This window comes from Triturus cristatus, chromosome 3_2 (genome assembly GCF_964204655.1).
Source record: "Triturus cristatus chromosome 3_2, aTriCri1.1, whole genome shotgun sequence".
NCBI classification, from domain to species: domain Eukaryota; kingdom Metazoa; phylum Chordata; class Amphibia; order Caudata; family Salamandridae; genus Triturus; species Triturus cristatus.
Genome location: NC_140584.1, coordinates 984,933,553 through 984,953,676, shown reverse-complemented (window position 1 = coordinate 984,953,676; position 20,124 = coordinate 984,933,553). Strand labels below are relative to the sequence as shown.

The 20,124-nt window shown below is 43.7% G+C and overlaps 1 protein-coding gene across 2 annotated transcripts in view; it reads left to right on the top strand.

Moving 5' to 3' along the window:
• The window catches only part of LOC146858936 (uncharacterized), a 197,081-nt gene that overhangs the window by 139,194 nt on the left and 37,763 nt on the right, over positions 1-20,124 (top strand). Inside the window, exon 3 of one of the 2 annotated variants that reach the window (XR_014980046.1) lies at positions 4,843-5,294. The exons of the other annotated variant lie outside the window; for it this stretch is intronic. The gene's annotated coding sequence lies outside the window, so the exon portion shown is untranslated. Of the gene's footprint in view, positions 1-4,842; positions 5,295-20,124 lie in introns of those variants that run through there. 2 annotated transcript variants of the gene reach the window in all.

Genomic DNA, 20,124 nt, shown 5'->3' with positions numbered 1-20,124 from the left:
AAAGTGGCTGTGTGGGATAAAGCGATGGAGTCTGCAAGTTATATAAAAAGTGTCTTTATGTAAGTGCCATAAATGGAACCACTTGTGCAAGAGCTAAGGCATCCAGCTGAGGCAAACTCCAACCGCTTCTGCTGTATTCAAAGCTAAGCTTCTGCATCAGTCAATTCCACATTACATGTTACAGTTCCATGTGACATAAACAATACCTATTAGACATGAATGACTGTAAATTGTAGAATGAAAATAAAGGAAGGATACGATTACCACACTGTGCCAACCAGTTCCTAAACAATGCCGTGTTTTTTTATCATAATCGCCAGTTCGTGAGCAGAGGCTGAGGATGAGCTAATTTGTGTGAAAGGGCTTTGTGGCTAAGAGGCAGGCAGAGAGACGTGTGTACTGAGAATAGATATGGTTTCAAAATGGATGTCGGGTTTAGGCTAATTTAGCAAGTAAATAGCGTATTTGCATAGGCCATACATCATCCATCCCTGGTTAGTGTGGAGAGGTAAGGGCCAATAATGAAAACAGAGTTCAAATGCCTAAGCATACTTAGAAATATGAAATACTTATATGAAAATAGTTCAATTGAAGTGTATTAAAAAATGTAATAGGAAAAAGTAAAAAAAGTTGGAAAAAATCAATTCAAGAATAAAGTGAATTACTTACAAGTCTTGGAGATTGCAGTCCGGAAGTTCTTCAGCAGCTTGAGATGCGTAATGTTCCAAGAGGTGATTGTTGCCATCGTGTGAGAAAAGCGAAGCGATCCAATGCATATCCTCGAAGGGACAGTAATGTTCCTCGAATGTTGGAGCGGCAATCTGAATTGGCAGGCAATCTGCGATGTTGTCAATGGTCGCACGTTGCAGGAGATCTTTCGTGGCTGCGCAGGAATCCCATTCCGCAAGGATACCTTTTTGCGTTGCATCCGCCATTGCTCCACTGCCCGAACAGTCAAGTTCATAGTTTTCAATATACTCCATTACCTGCTGGATATCGGGAGCGTTTGCTGGGATGTTGGCAAGGCATAGATCAATTCGCCAGTCGATTGGGCAAGTTTTACAATAAAAAGATGGTTGCACGCAGATTGTATATGTGTAAATAAATGTCATGTTGTAGCTGGCTCCTATAGTAGATAGAGGCAGGCAGCCGAAAAGTTGTTCCATTTTTTCACAGTATTGATGTAGCTTTGCTTAGAGGCGTATTCTGTCGGACATGCTTGTTACCACAGGGAGCGTAGCCATTTTTAACAAGCTAAAATACTAGTAGGATGGCCGCAAACAGAACGAGAATTATGGGCACTGTTGCTGTTATTCCAGAGATGATCGAATGAATGAAGTCTATTATTAGACTAAAAACAGTTTGAAAGCCTGTGAGAAGGCCGGAGGAGACAATGTTAAAAAGTGTGCCAGACCTTAAATGTCAGATGTGTTGAAAATTGTGTAACAATTCACAAAGTGTAATGGGAGGTTCGTATTTAAAAGGGAGTGTATTTTACTTGAAGTTCGTGCTATCTGCAGTCGATAAATTACTTTTGGAGAAGTGAGGGACACTTCTGTTTGAAACAAAAGCGCTTTCAGTTTGCTCCGTTTAATAAAATCTGTTTTCAAAGTAGGTATTGAAGGCCAAGTTGAACTTTGGGAGTTACTTTGTGTGGGTGGGAATTGAGATTGCCAGAGGAAGTTATCCGGTTTGAAACAGTAAGGACATACGGTATGCCAGCTCACATTGCGTAGCAGTCCATGTTATTAAGAAGCAGATAACTGCCGTTAGAAAGCTGTGTGAATGTTGGTCTGATTGTGGGAGTTGGCGTGCTTTTAAGAATGCACGCACGATTGGGGTCTGTAAGCTTAGAAGCATCGTGCAGTTGGACATTCTTGCATAGTAATGAATGATTGCCATTGTGGTAGTGTGTGCTCCTACTCTGGGCAAGTTGCTGACTTGATCACCTCCCAAACACCATGGGCCCGATTCACAGAACTAATTTAAGATAAAATCCTAAACTTACTATCATTTTGGTATTCACAGAAGGCACTTACTCATTTTGGTATTCACAGAAGGCACTTACTCATTTCGGTATTCACAGAAGTTAGGAGTCCTAACTTTAGGACTCCTAAATGCCTTCTGTGAATACCGAAAGTCTTAAAATTAGGATTTTTCGCAGTTTAGTAGTAGTATAGTTAGGACTCCTAACTTTAGGACTCCTAAATGCCTTCTGTGAATACCGAAAAGTCTTAAAATTAGGATTTTTCTTAATTTAGTAGTAGTAAAGTTAGGACTCCTAACTTTAGGACTCCTAAATGCCTTCTGTGAATACCGAAAGCCTTACAATTAGGATTTTTCTCAGTTTAGTAGTACTAAAGTTAGGAGTCCTAACTTTAGGACTCCTAAACTGAGAAAAATCCTAATTTTAAGACTTTCGGTATTCACAGAAGGCATTTAGGAGTCCTAAAGTTAGGACTACTAACTTCTGTGAATACCGAAGTGAGTAAGTGTCTTCTGTGAATACCAAAATGAGTAAGTGCCTTCTGTGAATACGAAAATGGTAGTAAGTTTAGGACTTTGTCTTAAGTTAGTTCTGTGAATCGGGCCCCAACTTTTCACCTGTGAGAAAAACTTTGGTATCCTCTTTAAGGGCCTCATGTAGGTAGCCAAATACCGGTCGGTAACGGCCGATTTTCGGTAAATATGCCGTTACCGACCGGTATTCAGACAAGTGAGATGTAGGAGTCCAAAAACCACTTTTCGGTAAATATGAGGCGGTAAATACCGATTCATATTTACCGAATTCCAAAATACCGAATCAGATTTACCGAATACATAATTAACGATTCGGTAAACATGAAGTGGTAAATATGAAGTGGTAAAATTTAAAATGACATGTAGGAGCACTCGGTAATTAAGAAATCCAGGAAAATCGGTAAATAAGAGTCGGTAATTAACACGGATTGAAAGCAGGTGGTAACCATCAACAATGCATATAGGCAATCCCAAAATGCAACAGCGTGGACAACATGGCCGCCATGTACGTCATTGCAAGGCGCCTACGTCTACAGGCAGCAGGACTGAGGGTGTGGCGACGGGAGGAACAAATCTACAGACAGCGCATCACACTATTCCAGCTGACTGATGCAGAGATACATGAGAGGTACAGGCTACACCCCGAAACCATCATGGACTTAATCAGGGACCTACACCCACTCCTGGACCATCCAATAAGAAGGGCGCACGCCATACCCCCACATGTGCAGGTGCTCTGCAGCCTACATCTGTTGGCATCCGGCAGTTATCAGGTGGTGATAGCTGCGGTGGGTGGGGTATCCCAGAGTTGCCTGTCACGTTTCTTCAGGAAGTTCCTGGATGCCATGATGCAGAGAATGCACCACTACATAAGCTTCCCAAACACACAGGCTGCACTGCAGAAAACAAAAACAGACTTATATCACATGGCACAGTTCCCCCATGTCATCGGCTGTATTGATGGTACACACATCCCAATCTGTCCACCAGCTGATACAGAGCACATCTACAGGAACAGGAAGTCCACCCACTCCATCAATGTGCAGGTGATCTGTGATGCAGGGAACATCATCACAGATATTGTTGCAAAGTTTCCTGGGAGCACCCACGACTCTTACATCTTCCAGAATAGTGGGATCTACACACGACTGAGTGCCGGAGAATTCGGAGAGGGATACCTGCTAGGTAAGTAACAGTGACGCCCCTTGAAACCTGCAAATCATAGTGTATAGAGGCATGTTACTGATGGTTCCCTGTTACTCATCCAGGCAACAGTGCATATGCATGCCGGTCATTCATCCTCACTCCCTACCTACACCCAGCAACCCAGAGTGAGAGACGATACAACGTGGCACATAAAACAACACGCAATGTGGTGGAGCGCACGTTTGGACTACTGAAGAGCAGGTTCCGCTGCCTGCACAAGAGCGGAGGCGCACGCCAGTACAAACCCATCACCTGCTGCAAGATTATTGCCACTTGTGCAATGCTGCACAACCTTGCCACGAAAAAAGGTACAGATGTGGAACTAACATATTTTGAGGACAACGAGGATGAGTCAGGCCAGCCAGAGGGCAACGCAGCTAGAGTGCCAACTGCAATCGATGGGAGAGAGAGACGGGCAGAGATCACATGCAACTATTTCTGAGTAAGTGAGGGGACACAGCGAGTTGTGAGAAGTCCTGACGTAGTTTTAATGTGGCACCACGCCATGAACACATGAACAGGCCAATCAGGCAATATACCATCTATACAAGGAGTATGTCCAGGGTTACGTCACCCAATGGGAAGTGGCTTAGCAGGGCTACATCAATGTTTGCGCATACGCGCTGCAGTGGTGGATTGCACGGCCTGTGCATCCTCACTAGAGCCAACCCCAAGCCGCCTGCTGCTCCTGCGTGCTTCTGGGACGGGGGGTGTGATGCTGCTGCTGGTGTCGATGCTCTCCGCAGCATCCCCTGCAGCAGTTGTCGACGCCTGACTAGTCAATAGCACCCCTAGTGCACTTGTCACCTGCACCATCCCCCGAGACAGGTCGCTGCAGCACTGTGTTAGGCCCTCCTGCATCGTCACAGAGCGCCGGCACAGTAGAGAAGTCGCAGTTGCCAGACGGTTGAGTGCCCTGCTGGTAGTGTCCCTTCTCTGGCGTTCCCGGCGCCGTGCTTCGATGTCAGCATCTAATTTGCTGCACAACTTCTGGATTGACTGGGACATGTCCCGAATGCCCGCAGCCATGCCGCTAATGTTATTGTCCATGTTGACTAATGTTGTCTTCATCACCCGCATGTGCCTCTGGACTGACATGACTGCCTTTGATTGCAGGCGCTGTTGTTTCAACATTTGGCCCTCGAGCCCCAAGAAGACACCATGGCCGTCAGTGGGTGCTGGTGGAATCTGGACACGCGACCTGCGGCGCCCTCTTGCTCCCGTCTGTGCTGCCTGTGAGGTGTGGGGCACAGTGGCATGGCTCCCTTCCTGGGGCCCGGTGCGGTCTTCTGGGCCCATGCTGTCGTCTGACGAGGTGTCTAAGGCTCGTAGCCTGGCTGCTGGACGCCTCCTCATTCTCACACCTGCAAGCGGAGATGTGGCCGGTGATTCGAACATGAGTGGCGATGCTGGCTCTGGTTGTGGTGATGCTGGCTCTCGGTGAGGTGATGCTGGCTCTCGGTGAGGTGATGCTGGCTCTGGATGCGGCGAGGCTGGCTGTGTTGGTGGTGCGGCTGCCAGTGGGCCTGCTCCCTGGTCTGAACTTGTGCTGGCTAGAGGTGATATTTGTGGCCGGTGTGCCGTCTCTCCTGCAGCATGCCCTGTCCTGCATGATGTCACATCTGTGGACAGAAATACAACATTGGCTCAGTGTCCCCGAAGGGCTGCATTGCAAGCGTCACAATAAATCATTTCACATTCCAATATGTCCTCTGTCTCCTTGTGCCTCGAGTGCGTGACATGCCTTGTTGCCCTGTAACATTTACGTCATGGTTAGTGTTGCCCTGACTACATCTCCCGGAATGCATTGCCTGTCTGCACTGACACGTGTGGACTGCAGTGTGATTCTCGTTTCACAATGGGGGATGTGGGATAGGGGTAGGGGGGGCTACATTGCTGTGCTTTCGTCTTACCTTGGTGTGTTGCGGCTCTGGCAGAGCTGTCGGCGTCCCCAAGACCCACGACGCTCTCTTGCTCGATTGTGGCCGCCACCAGCTCCTCCAGTTCGGTGAGGGCAGGTGCCCAGTTGGTTCCACCTCCGGTCTGGCTGGCCTCCTTCTGGATGTCGCCCATCTTCCTCTTGGTTACAATCCTCAGGTCATACCAGCGCTTTTTGAGGACCTCAATGTCCCTGTGGGTCACTCCCACAGCATTGACCTGCGCCTGGATGGCCAGCCATATGTTGCGCTTTTCCGCCTCAGGCACCTGCAGGGATTGCCTTCCAAACAGCTTCTGGTGCTGCTTCACCACCTCCTCCACCAGCACCTGGAGTTCCTTGGGGCTAAATTTCAGCTTCCTCCTCCTTTCCCCTCCGTCTTTCTGTGTTCTCTGGCTGGACATGCTGTTCGTTTACCCGCTCGCACATGCAACGGCTCCCTGCCTCTCCTCTGCACTCCAAGCCTCTCCAGGGTCGGCTAATTATGTACACCTGCCTGGGTGTGGCCACTTCGGCTAATTATGTACACCTGCCTGGGTGTGGGCACTTCCTGGTTGGGTGGGCTGTCGTTGCACAGGATTAGCTGTTTCGTCAAGTCATGTGATTTTATTTACCGAATCCGTACATACCGATTCGGTATTTTCCGATTCGGTAAATACCACCTCGGTATTTTCCGATTCGGTAAATACCACCTCGGTATTTTCCGATTCGGTAAATACCACCTCGGTATTTACCGATTCGGTGAATTCCGATTCGTGATTACCGACTGTTACCGAATCGGTAACTGTTACCGAATTTTTACCTACATATAACTTACCGATTCTAATTTACCGATTCGGTACGGCTCGGTATTTAAGAACCGGTAAAATTTATTTACCTACATGAGGCCCTAAGACAGCAATATGTAAATGGGAGAAACCACTGCTCGTGAATAAACGTGCTACCTTATATAATCTCATGCAACATGACAAACAACAAGTACACCTAGCAGACACAACGACATTACGCACTGTGGGAACCGTGGCTAGCCATGTACAGAAACCAAACATAGCACCTCTGCCACACAATGCAGAATATGGGGAAAGATGGGAGCAAAGTATGTGCGAAGGAGGCAAGTGATTCTCAATTATAAAAGTATACAATGCAAAGTGTTGAGGGCATGTGCCGGACAGACTTGAGTATGCAGAGCACAGACATTTACATGTCAACATACACTGATGGTCTATTGAGTGAAGGTGACAGTGGACGCAACCATGAAAGTATAGTTAGTAGGGAAGATTACGAGTACGTGACCCCTCACCTCCCCAAATCTTTAGCGTAGTGGGCTGGCTCGGCGTATGCAAGGCTAGCGTAGGGGTATGAATAAAAGGCACGTTTCTCTGGGTGTGGTTCTCTTCCGGAATGGCGAACATGGCTGTCAGGTCTGCGCAGCTTACACCGCCACGAGACTGACGCCGTGAGCGAAGGTGGCTGTGGGAATAATGCTCTCAGCATGCTGCTACCCAGAAACCGTCATGGCCACTGCGACGCACATATGCCCCACAGTTCACCTTTTGACACCGTCCTATGTGAAAGAGGGCCCTCCACGTGCTGGTGGAAGCTTTTGGGCCGAGGTCTGCGAGCTGGGAAGGCTCCTGAGATCAACACTGGCTACCGCAACACTGGCAGACAGCGCCCAGCCTGAGGCCCAGCACCGTGAAGTGCTCCGAATTCTACTAACACAGTAGCTGAAGAGCTACCAACAGTGGAACGGTGTCTTGATCCCACAATGGACGATGTTGGAACTACATCTGAGAGTGGAGATGAGTGGAACGGTGTCTTGATCCCACAATGGACGATGTCCGATATTACCTGCTGCTTGTGAATTTTCACAGAAGTCCCTGCGTTGACGTGCATCGGACTCTGTGCTTCCGTAGCTAAATGCTGCACATGATTATTGTGCTTGGTTGACACCAGTCCGTGGAGTACATCGCGGTACAGCAGGTCCGAACAGTGGAACGGGGTCTTGATCCCAAAATGTACGATGTACGATATTACGTGCTGCTTGGTTTTCACAGAACTCCCTCCGTTGAGGTGCATCAGACTCTGTGATTCTGTAGCTAATTGCTGCACATGATTATTGGGGTTGGGTGACTGCAGTCGGTGGAGTACACCGCGGTACAGCAGGTCCGAACAGTGGAACGGGGTCTTGATCCCACAATGGACGATGTTAGAACTGTATCTGAGAGTGGAGATGAAGGTAGTCCCATCGACCAGGTGCAACCATCTCTAGGTCCCAACAGTGGAACGGTGTCTTGATCCCAAAATGGACGATGTCCGATATTACTTACTGCTTAGTTTTGACAGAACTCCCTCCGTTGAGGTGCATCAGACACTGTGCTTCCGTAGCTAACTGCTGCACATGATTATTGGGCTTGGTTGACTGCAGTCGGTGGAGTACACCGTGGCACAGCAGGTCGGTACAGTGAAACGGGGTCTTGATTCTGTGATTTAGGATGTCAGAAGTTAAAGTTTGTGATTATTTCTGTGTACCCACTCCGATCAGGTGCAACCAACCGAGTGCTTCTGAATCCAACGGCACATGGCTGTGAGGCGTTAATGACAACTGCCTCTGGCCTACAGTGTAGTCAGCAGGGTTCACAATTCAGATCCAGTGGTGATTGTTTAATTACAGAATCCAGTAGGCAACTAACTACAACATCTATTGAAATATACACAATAGCCTTTTAGTATACTTGCTTGAAGAAGTTTTTTAAGATGACTTATAGTCTAGTACAATGACCAAATTCTTCTTGGTAGTGGTAAAGAACACTGAATAACAGTGTACACAGTGGACAGCAGAGATCGCAATTCGAATTGTTTTGATTTATTTATTGCAGAGTTTTGTGTAATTTATGTTGTATTTTGTGAAGAGGACGTGAGAAAAAGTATTCATGGAAGACTGTGCTCACTACTGCCTTCAATTTACACTGCAGACAGCAGTGTTCACAATTCAGATCGAGTCGCTATTGTAGATGACGCAGTCCTGTAGGCAAAAGACATTGCTCCAGTGCGCTCTCACAGGGTCCACACACGGTTTTTGTTGCTTCGCGTACGGCAAACTGGGCAGCTCAAGTCAACGTGGCTCTCTGGCCTACACTGCAGACAGCAGTGTTTACAATTCAGATCAAGTCGCTATTGCAGATGATGTAGTTTTGTAGGCAACAGAAATTGCTCCTAGTACGGCCCGCCCGCAGCACGCATCATCGCTGGCTGTGCACAGGCTGAATGCTTTTGATGTGGCTATCTAAGTGCATTAGACCTGATGGACCCTTTATAATACAATCTTTTTGTGTATTATTTCAGATCTACTGCCTGTATCTTAGTATGCCACAAGTTATGGTTGTTTTTCTGTATTAATTCACATCTAGTGTCCCTACCTTACTGCAGCTCAAACTATTGACCCTTTTATTATTGAATCTCTGTGTGTGATCCAATGATTACTGTTGTAGTTGATGCTAGCAGCAACCATTCCCTGAGGGCTGGTTTACACTCACCGCACACGCATCCAGCACAGACGTCACTGGATATGTGACCCTGGTAATAAAAAGGAGTCAAGCGCACGTGCCCGTACCCACTTCCACTATCTATCTTTGCCCGTGTGTTCATTATCTATGCATGATACTGCCCCTGGGCCGTACCACATTAGATTGTGCTGTGGAGAGCGTATGCAACCATGTTACCTCTGGCAGTGGGGACATGTTCTGTTATGTAGCTTTTAGATGCATGGCTATCACAGCTGGAAGGCGGCTTTACAGAGCATGAATATTGATGAAGATGATGGTTGCATGTTGTGTGTACTGTCAGATATGTGCACATAGCAAAAAGTTTTCAAAAAAAGCTCTGAAAGCAGAAGAGGAGTCTCTCATCAAACGCTGTAGAGAGAATGGCGAAAATGGGTGGGGTCCTCCAAATGTTACAATGGGAAATGTTATGAACCAATCAAATGCTTTTCTTTAAGGTGACATGGGAATCGCGCAGGGAGCGCGCAAGGAGGCCGCACCCGACGCGATTTTGAGTAAATATTACCATAATATAAGTTTATTACAGTTAGAAATATATAAATGTTTAAAATATTTTAGATTATCGCTTGGTCTCATATACACTTTAAACTTATTTATATATAGTTTTGAGACAAAAAAAATGACGGAATTGCCTTCCCGGCGTGACACCATACGTCTATGACATAACACAGGGCCTGGCAGAGTGCACTCGTCGCATACCCAACGCGCAGTGGGTGGGACCCCATATGTGCATGACGTAAGGCGCGGCTTGGTACTGCATACCCGTCGCATACCAAAGTAGCAGCTGGCGCGACCACATACGTATATGGTGATACACGGGACGCGGTGCCACAAACCCGTCGGATACGAAATGCGCATCGTTTACGAGTTTAGCAATATGGCGGATAGGATTTGCGTGCTGATGGAGCTTGGTACACTACTGGTATGGGACTTCAGTTTTCTCTACAAAAAAGACAAAAAACAATATACATACTTTTTTGAAGATATAAAACATTACATATTTTTCAAATTAAAAACAAAAAAGGAAAATAGAGTTCCAAATATTACAAAAAAATAGAAAAAATATAGGTTTTATAAATATTAAAATATGAAATTAACATTTAAAAAACCTTAAAAATTCACTGAAAAAACCATAGGTTTCAGGGAAGTTATAGTTAGTTATTAGCATTTAAAGAACCTTAGAAATTCACTGACAAAAACATAGGTTTCAGGGATGTTATAGTTAGTTGGACATTTGACTCATATAATACCAGAGAAATTCGCCCGTTATAGTTAGTTGAGCTAACTATAACTCGCGCGCCCGCAATGCGCAGGTGATGACGTCACATATTACATCACTCATTACATGGTCAGTGACATCACTGGTGGCATCAATGATGACATCTCAAATGACATCACTGATGACATCATCCACCTGATAATCTGATGCACATACTGATGGTCTAATATAAACTTTGATACACGCACTCTAAAATACAGACTACTATTTTTGAAACCATACACACAACAATGCCAGATACTACATACCATCCACTATTTCCTAGGTCTACACTCACATCCACTCACTTATACATGCAGTTACTCATCAATACAGTACTATAATATGCACTCATACACCTATACATACAGTCACACTCCGCCACTCATCCATAGAATTACTCACACACCTAGTCAGTCATGCAAAGAATCAATTACATACCCATTTACTCATGTATACAGTTATAAACACCTACTGCGTTATTTATACACAGACCACATCACTTATTTATGCAGATACTAACACATACTTACTGTCTTATACAATCTCTGATACAAGCAGATACTTTTATACACCTACTCCTTCAAATAACTTACTCACTCTCATGTATAGTCATTTATATACTCCAACACTCACATATACTGCCTTAAAACATATGTAGTTACTCACACATATACCAGTGAGACATTCATTCACTCACCAACACACCCATACACACACTAACTCACCCATACAGCCCTTCCCAGATGTACTTTTGAATCCATACAACCATTAAATCTCCCACTCAGACCCCCCCACCCACCCACACAGACACTCAGGCACTCATACAGATACTCAGACAACAAATCACTAACCCATATAGACACTCATGTAGCTACTCACCAACCCATGCAGACGCTTATACACCAACTGAGACAATAATACAGACTTTCACACAGTTTAGTCACTAAGCCATAGTGTGTTGTCCATTTCATTTACCTGGATCACGAGCACTGTCACTTTAAAAACGGCGATTGAATGTGCCAGCGTTGTCATGCGATCAAGACCGGTAACGGAGTGGTGTGAACAACATACTAAGAATATACATAATTGCATATTATAATAAAAGTGTAAATACCATTATAAAACAACCATTTAGAACTAAAAACACTTAGGGCGTTATTATGCCATCCTGATGGAAAACGGGACCGCCCGCCATATGTGCGGCGGTCCTGTGGGGGAGATTAGGATGCACCCGCCACACTGGCGGGCGCATCACGCATTTTTAACATTGTGGTGGGCGGTGCTTTCAGCAGCACCCGCCGCAATGGTAAACCTGCATGTTGTGCATTTGCATGCACAAAGTGGCAGGCACCACGCGGTGCCTGCCGCATTGTGCATGCAAATGCAGGGGGGTACAATAGGTACCCCCATGTGCACCTCCCACCCTCCCAATACCCTGGGGGCCCGCAACGGGCCCCCGAAGTCACTGTCCGCATGCCTTTCCGTGGCGGCGGCATACTAATATGGCGGGGGGAAATGGGTGGTGGGGGGAAATGGGTGGCGGGTGGGGAAGGATGTAGGGCGGATCGCCACCACCATGCGGGCGGTGGCAATCTGCCCTTCATCCTAATGGGACCCTTATTATGGAAATTTTCATGCGCAAATTAGCATTTTACGCAGACCTCAGAGGTAATGTTTGTCATTAATGCATTTGTATCATATTGTCTGGTGTCCCTTTCCCCACTTGGTTAACTAAAGCTAATTAATTTATCAAACCTTTAGAATAATTATCTGCCGCCCTACCCATACTAATGTGTAAGGAGTCTCCCCGAACAATGCTAAACTTGTTATGGCCAATGCACATAACTCATTGCATCCTTACTATGGATCAACCTGAATACTCAGGCAATTACCAGTTCAAATACCATTATAGTTTATCTGCATATGTCCGTTAATCCTCCCACATATGGTGCATTTTTATAGTGTGCAAAATAGCAAATAATTGAAAGAAAAGTGACTAAGTGCTCAATAAACTCTTTGTAGCCAGAAAAAGGTTTCAGTGCAAAAAGAACTAAAGTGCTACATTCTGCATATCAATTTTCCACAGTGGCATAAATTATGACATAACGTCTAAGTAGCCTACCTGCATGGAATTCTAAAGTGCATTGAATACAATACATCTACAGGGGGCCCAAAGAGCTAAAACACATAGTAAGAGCATCCTATACAAATTCATATTAAGAGCTCATAAAAATGAATACATTTAATCAGCATCCACCAGACTCGACCACCATAATTATAAAGTGCATTTCAATGGATCACTGCTAAAACCTCCATATAAAGAATCACGATATAAAGATGTGTATAAAATAAAGTATATACCTACTAAAACCAGAAATCCCTGCCACCTCTGGTTTTTATAAGATGGCACTATACTTGATCAACTTTCATAATTGTTATGAACTCTCCTGGCCCTAATACGTTCTTCTACCTATCCTGATACTAGAGATATGTGTACAGGTCCAAGGGCGTAACACAGCCCCCCGCATCCCCCGCGGTGCGGGGGGCCCCGAGCTGAAGGGGACCCCCTCTGCACCCTACTCAGTCCTGAGAGCTCCATAGTAAATACGGAGTGGGGGCCCCTTTATGTACCTTGAAGGGGGGCCCCCTCAACTTTCGTTATGCCAGTGTACAGGTCCTCGCTAGTGTTCAGACCTCCTGGATGTTTAGTGTCTAACTCCAGTATGTAGGGTATCTCAAGGCGCCTTAGCTTAGCTTTACAGTTGCCTCCTCTTTTCTGGGCTGGCACTGCATCAATAACATAATATTTCAGATATTTAAGATTGCTATTGTGGTGCTCCCTAAAATGGCTCGCAACCGGATAGCTTGCATCGTTATTGACTATGGCCCTTGTATGCTGGAGGATCCTCTTGTGTGCAGCTTGCTTTGTACTACCTATATATTTAAGATTGCAGCTGCATTCCAATAGGCAGACTGTGTATTCAGTTTTACAGGTCAGATGTTTATCAATTAACCGTATTTTGTCTTCGAAGGCTGTTTGATAAGAAGTTTTATTAATGCCATATTGGCAGGCATTCCAGTTTAAACATTTGAAGAAACCTTTTCTTGCTGTTAGCCAGCTACCTGACTCTTGATCTTCCAGGCTGCTCTGAACAAGTGCATTGCCCATTGATCGGGTCTTTCTGTATGTAATTGTTGATGGCCTAGGTAAAAGACCACCTATTAGAAGGTTCATCCTTTACAATGGGACATTTACGCCTAATAATGGCCCTAAGTTGTTTCTCTTGTTTCGAGTATGTTAGAAGTAGTCTGGTGGGCTCATCTGCCTGGTCTGACTCCCCATTTTGCTTGGGCTTGTATTGATCAGGTCATCCCTGGCTTGCTGTCTTGACTTGGCGAGTGTGGCGGCGGCATACTAATATGGCGGGGGGAAATGGGTGGCGGGAGGGGAAGGATGTAGGGCGGATCACCACCGCCATGCGGGCGGTGGCAATCTGCCCTGTATCCTAATGGGCCCCTTATTATGGAAATTTTCATGCGCAAATTAGCATTTTAAGCAGACCTCAGAGTTGATATTTGTCATTAATGCATTTGTATCATATTGTCTGGTGTCCCTTTCCCCACTTGGTTAACTAAAGCTAATTAATTTATCAAACCTTTAGACTAATTGTCTGCCTCCCTACCCATACTAATGTGTAAGGAGTCTCCCCGAACAATGCTAAACTTGTTATGGCCAATGCACATAACTCATTGCATCCTTACTATGGATCAACCTGAATACTCAGGCAATTACCAGTTCAAATACCATTATAGTTTATCTGCATATGTCCGTTAATCCTCCCACATATGGTGCGTTTTTATAGTGTGCAAAATAGCAAATCATTGAAAGAAAAGTGACTAAGTGCTCAATAAACTCTTTCTAGCCAGAAAAAGGTTTCAGTGCAAAAAGAACTAAAGTGCTACATTCTGCATATCAATTTTCCACAGTGGCATAAATTATGACATAATGTCTAAGTAGCCTACTTGCATGGAATTCTAAAGTGCATTGCATACAATACATCTACAGGGGGTTCCAAAAAGCTAAAACACACAGTAAGAGCATCATATACAAATTCATTTTAAGATCTCGTAAAAATGAATACATTTATTCAGCATCCACCAGATTTAAAGTTGACTACTCCGCCACATAGAAATGGAGACGCACTCTCTTCTAAGCGTCTTTTTATAGGGCAACAATCAGGATAATAAATTAACATCCTAACGCATTTTGGACTATTCAGGTCATTGATCACAGGCAGCTGGTTAAGTTACTGGTTCAATATTCACATAGTGTCCATCTTGCGCTTCCTGAGCCTCGTCATGATAAACTGATGCAGTTTATTCTGTAACCAGTAGTTTGCAGCATTTCACATCATTCCTCAAATAGGTAAGTATATCACTAGCACAATTAATATCCATATTCCTGTTTGCCCAAAGAATATTGAATAATTTGTTATGCAAGTAGCTGTACAGGTGAGTGTGTGGTTGTGTGAGTTGTTGTGTATAGTTGTGATTGATTATGTGAGTAGTTTTATTGGTGAATGAGTGGCTATGTGAGTGCCTGAATAGGTGAGTGAGTTGCTGTGTGAGTGTCTGTATGGTTTATTGAGTGGGTCTGTGAGTGATTGTATGGATCTGTGAATGGGTGAATGGGTATTTCAGTGGTTGTGTAGGTGTATGAGTGGTTGTATGAGATATTACATGGGGTGTGAGTGGATGTGTGAGTGATTCTGTGGATGATGTAATCAGTGATTTCATTTGAGATATCAGCAATGTTGCTGACAATGTCATGAGTGATGTAATATGTGAGCTCATAAGCAGTGCATTGCGGGGGCTTAAATTATAGTTATGTGAGGTAACTATACCTGCTGAATTTCTGTTATTTTGTTCGCTTTAAATGTTAAAGCGTCTCTGTAACCTTTGCTTTTTTAATTAATTTCTACGGTATTTTAATTTCTATTTCACAACTATAACTTCCCTGTAACGTTTGGTTTCTTCAGTGAATATATATACTTTTTTCCACTGAAAAGCAAAGTCTTAAGTGACGTTATTGTTAGGTATTGAATTGATATGAAAACCTATGTTTAAAAAATGAAAAAACATTGATTTTCGCTAGTTATAGTTTATTGAACTATTCTAGCACCACAAATATATGCATTTATAATAATATATTCTACACACACATATATAAATACAGATACACATATATACACATATATTATGCATAATGTATGCAATATATCTATACACACATCTGTATACATTACTTTTTTTAAGTAATTTATTGTTTGTATACTTTAAATTAAACAAAAACAGTAAATCATGTGTAATTTTTAATATTTTTATAAAAGTGTCTTTATTTAATAATATATTTTCTCATTTATTATCTCCTGAGCTTACTTTAACATTATTTAACCTGTGTTGTTCTACTATTAAATTAATATTTACTTCACTTTAAATTCAATTGTTTGGATTGATTATATTTAATAAACATAATAATTCTCTAATTCATTGTATTCAAAATGTATTTTTAAATTACTCTTAATTTGTAATTACATTTAATGAAATGATCTCATATATGTGCATGTGTGTTTATTTAGATACACTTAAGCAGTAATATAAACACATTGGGGTCTATTCACAAACTGCATTTTGTAATACATTTAATAGTACTACAATAGTACTACCAACGTACTACAAAATACTATTCATAAACCTATGAGTTTATGATCCTCCTCGTCTATCTTGTTCTGTTTGGAGAACTCTGCCCGGACTATGGAGTGTACACAAATGAAAATATACGTTTTAGTAGTAAATGTGGGAGGTGCAGGTGTGAGTGACTGAAAAATGGGAAATACTTACTACTAAAGGAAGGAAGGATTAAGGTAGTGTTGGGGAGGGTCTTAGGGAGAAAATACACTTGTGTTGAAAGATGGTGGTAAGTGGCTAGAATTGTCCACTATGATAAAAAAAAATTAAATATATTTTTATTGATTTTTCAAATAACATCTGACAAATAATACAGCATAAGTGTTACTCATTATATAACATCGTCATCCCATCATGCCTGTGTACCCATTTCCATCCCTATCATTGCATCGTATTCTCCGCTCAGATTTAAATCTGGTTCCGCCATTGATCGGAAACCAATAATGCCATGTTAACTGAGCAATAGCATAAAAAATAATGAAGCCAGTCCTCACTCCACCTCCCCCCCAGTCCCATTCGAATCCTGCGTTGGTGCCACTGGGTATGTCCGGTGTTACTCTACTGCTCCCATGGAGCATGGCGAACCCGTTCAGGCCTCCAAGATCGAACTGACCTCCGAGTCTGCGTCGGGCCTCTGCAACGCTACAACCAAAGCGTCCCAGGCCCTCGCTGCCTCCAGTGCTTTGTCACTATTAGTCCACGTGGCCTGCTGAAGCCTGATTGTACCTTCACTCCGTGCCCATTTGAGTAATTCTGCCTTCCACCTCCCAAAATTGGGCCCTCGTGCTGATTTTCAATGCGCAGTGATCTCTCTCTTAGCCAGCAGCAGACCTAGATCCATAAACTTACTGGTCATCTTCATTTTAGAGGTATGCAGAAACCGGTGCAAAAGGCAGGTGCCCAGGTCAGGCTCTATATGACGTTCTGTCATTCCACAGAGCAAGTCGACAACCTCCTCCCAGTACGTTCCTAGTTGTGGACAACCCCACATATGATGAAAATGTGCCCCTCCCAAATTGCAACAGGGGCACTGTGCAGTATCCGTCTTAAAATATTGATTTATCTTAGCAGGAGTTAAATATGCCCTATGCAAAATAGAAAAAAGAACCAATTGAAACCTGGCATTCTGAGTGATATACTAGGGTAGGGGATGTCCCACGAAATTCAGAAAACTATGGAGTGGATGGGCAGGAGAAGACTAAAGGACGGACAAATGATTACCTGAGAGGGCACCAATGAGCTATGTACGAGGCAACCCAGCCCCACACAAAGGCACCCAAGTCAAATACACAGACAACTGAAAGCTGGACACAACTCAGCAGGACAGTATCCACTGAAAAAAGGTACTCCTATCACGGGACAAAGTGAGCTAGAAAGGAGGGGATGACGTGGGGGCGGGGGTTAAAGCAACTGCATGATAATGAGCCTCTTGTTTGACATGTTGTGTTATGGAAAAATCAATAAAGTACTATAAACAAAAGGAAATTAACATACTATTGAGTCGAAAGAATGATACGTTAAAGTAATGGGTGTGTTTTGGGCAAGGCAGGTGGAAGTAATGAGTGTGAACTCTTTATTACAGCAATAATGACTGCTCTTAGATGGGTGGGGATCAGAACTAAAGCAGCTATGACGAATAATGCTATAGAAATAGAACCACTGAAAACAGGGTGGCCAAAGAAATTGGGTTGTCCCACTGGCTCACCTCTGAAACATCAGCGTGCGAATTTAAGTAATGCGACAATGACCAGGGTCGCGCGGTCAGCACGCCTGAGGCTAATCTCCATGTGGTTCATTAGTGCAGTGTGATCTGTTTTGAAAGGTGCGGCTATCAAGGGTTTAGTTCAGCCTCACATTAGTTCAGCTCTCGTGGAATGTAGTGCTTTAGCATGCGGTTTGCTGTGTGCCTCTAAGTAACACATTAGACATGCTTTGGGCCGGGCTGATTGCAAACAATACATTCAAGCACGGTGATACATACATGACACATATAGGAAAGAAGACTGCACAGGAAGGGAAGCAGCTTCAATGCATCTTAATTATGTACAACACCAGACAACACTTCAAGACCCATTTAAAAGGTCACGCATTTAATATTACTAACAACTCCGGAAAGTTGGCAGCTACTCTGCCCATTGTGAACTTTTTTTCGCAGAAACTTCCTATCAGCTGACCTTATCAAGACTTACCATGTATTTGGCACCGATTCATTTCAATAGCGCCACTCGTGGAAAGACTTTTTAAGCTTGCTTGGAGCTCAAAACAAACACATAAAAATAGCTCACAAATCTTCTAGCATTTATATTAGCTCATGATCTAAACTGATGCATTCCGTTTTTCTAAGGATTATTGAAAATATTTTACCTTCTTTAAGCTCTTAAAAAGAAATGTGTTTTAAACAAGCATCTGCATGTTTTTTTTTCAAACAAGTCTGCTATCCGACCTAACTCCAGCCTACGTCAAAAACATAACCGCCAGCTCCCTGAAGAGAAAACAACCATTGATAAGCACTATAGGTGTTGCATTTATAAGGCCGAGCTATTGGGTTTACCGATGCTTGCTTGCATTGGCATTACAAAATGGCTCCAGGTGTGTCATGGCACATGTATGGACGGTCGTCTTGGACTGGGTTTTCTTATAGAAAACAATTCCATGATGGCCGCTGATGCACGCGCAAGTGTGCACATGCATGTACATGCTTCACGACGCATCAGAAGCCATTTCGGCATTTTTACTTCACTGTGGCAATATGGCCGACTGGCCATTTTACAACAGTAAATTAAAGACTGTGTGCACAGGAGTGCAAAACCAAGAAGTTTGGGCCTCGTAGTACTTTGCAAGTATCAGGCCCTCATAATAAAAATGTAAACATTGATAATATATTGAATGGACAGTTAGGTGGGGAGCAGGACCTGGGAGCACTCAAAGGCTAATAAATGTTTGGGGCTTAGAGAGAGGTGAAAATTAAGAGTCCGTGAGATGGCACCGCACTTGATAACTAAAAAAAGGTGTCATGTCAAATAAAGAGGGAGAAGAACAGGGGACCAATGGAAGGCAGGGGAGAAAGAAGAAAGAGAGGACAGCGGTGCAGGGATGTGAGGAGGACCAAGCAGACAGGGAGAGACCACGGAAAGACATTCACTCTCACAAAGTACTGAAAGAGTGAGTAAAAAGAGTCCCTTTGGGTCGGCGGTGGAAGACTACAACTCATCCAATCAGAAGCAATGTAAACAGAAATGCTTTGGGTACAGGACAAACACAAGAGGAAAGCCATTGAATAAGGAGGAAAGCCATTGAATAAGGAGGAAAGCCATTGAATAAGGAGCAGAGTATTGAGCTAGATAGAGCAGCTATCAAGTCATGAGCAAGGAATCCCATTATTTTTGTTGTATTGTAGATAATAGATCTTTGACAAAATGCAACAAATACTGGTTGTAAGTGAGGCCTAAAAAATAGGGCATGGCCAGCCAGTCTGTCTCCCTGCAAATTACACCTTCAATAGAACAGGTGGATTGATTCAGCGAGGGAAAGACTATTGGAAGCATGTGAAAGTTGCAGGCAAGGCTGGATGAATACATGCATTGGTGGATACAAATATTTGTGCATCAATGATAAATCATTTGCATATGCTATGCGAATCAAAGAAGACAAGGTCAAAAGTATTAGAAAAATATTGTTGTTTAGCATGAAATTGTACGTTCATTTAAAGCACAACCTAGCAATTCAAGGATGAATTATGAGGGTGTGTTTGACCGTCCACATGTTTAATGTTATGGTGCGTTATGTCTCTCTAACTATCCAAACTTTCTTGAGCGCACGTTTTTGCACCTGATACAAATTCTGCACTCCCCCCATCCTGATCGAACTCTATTGCCTCCCCTTGCTAGATT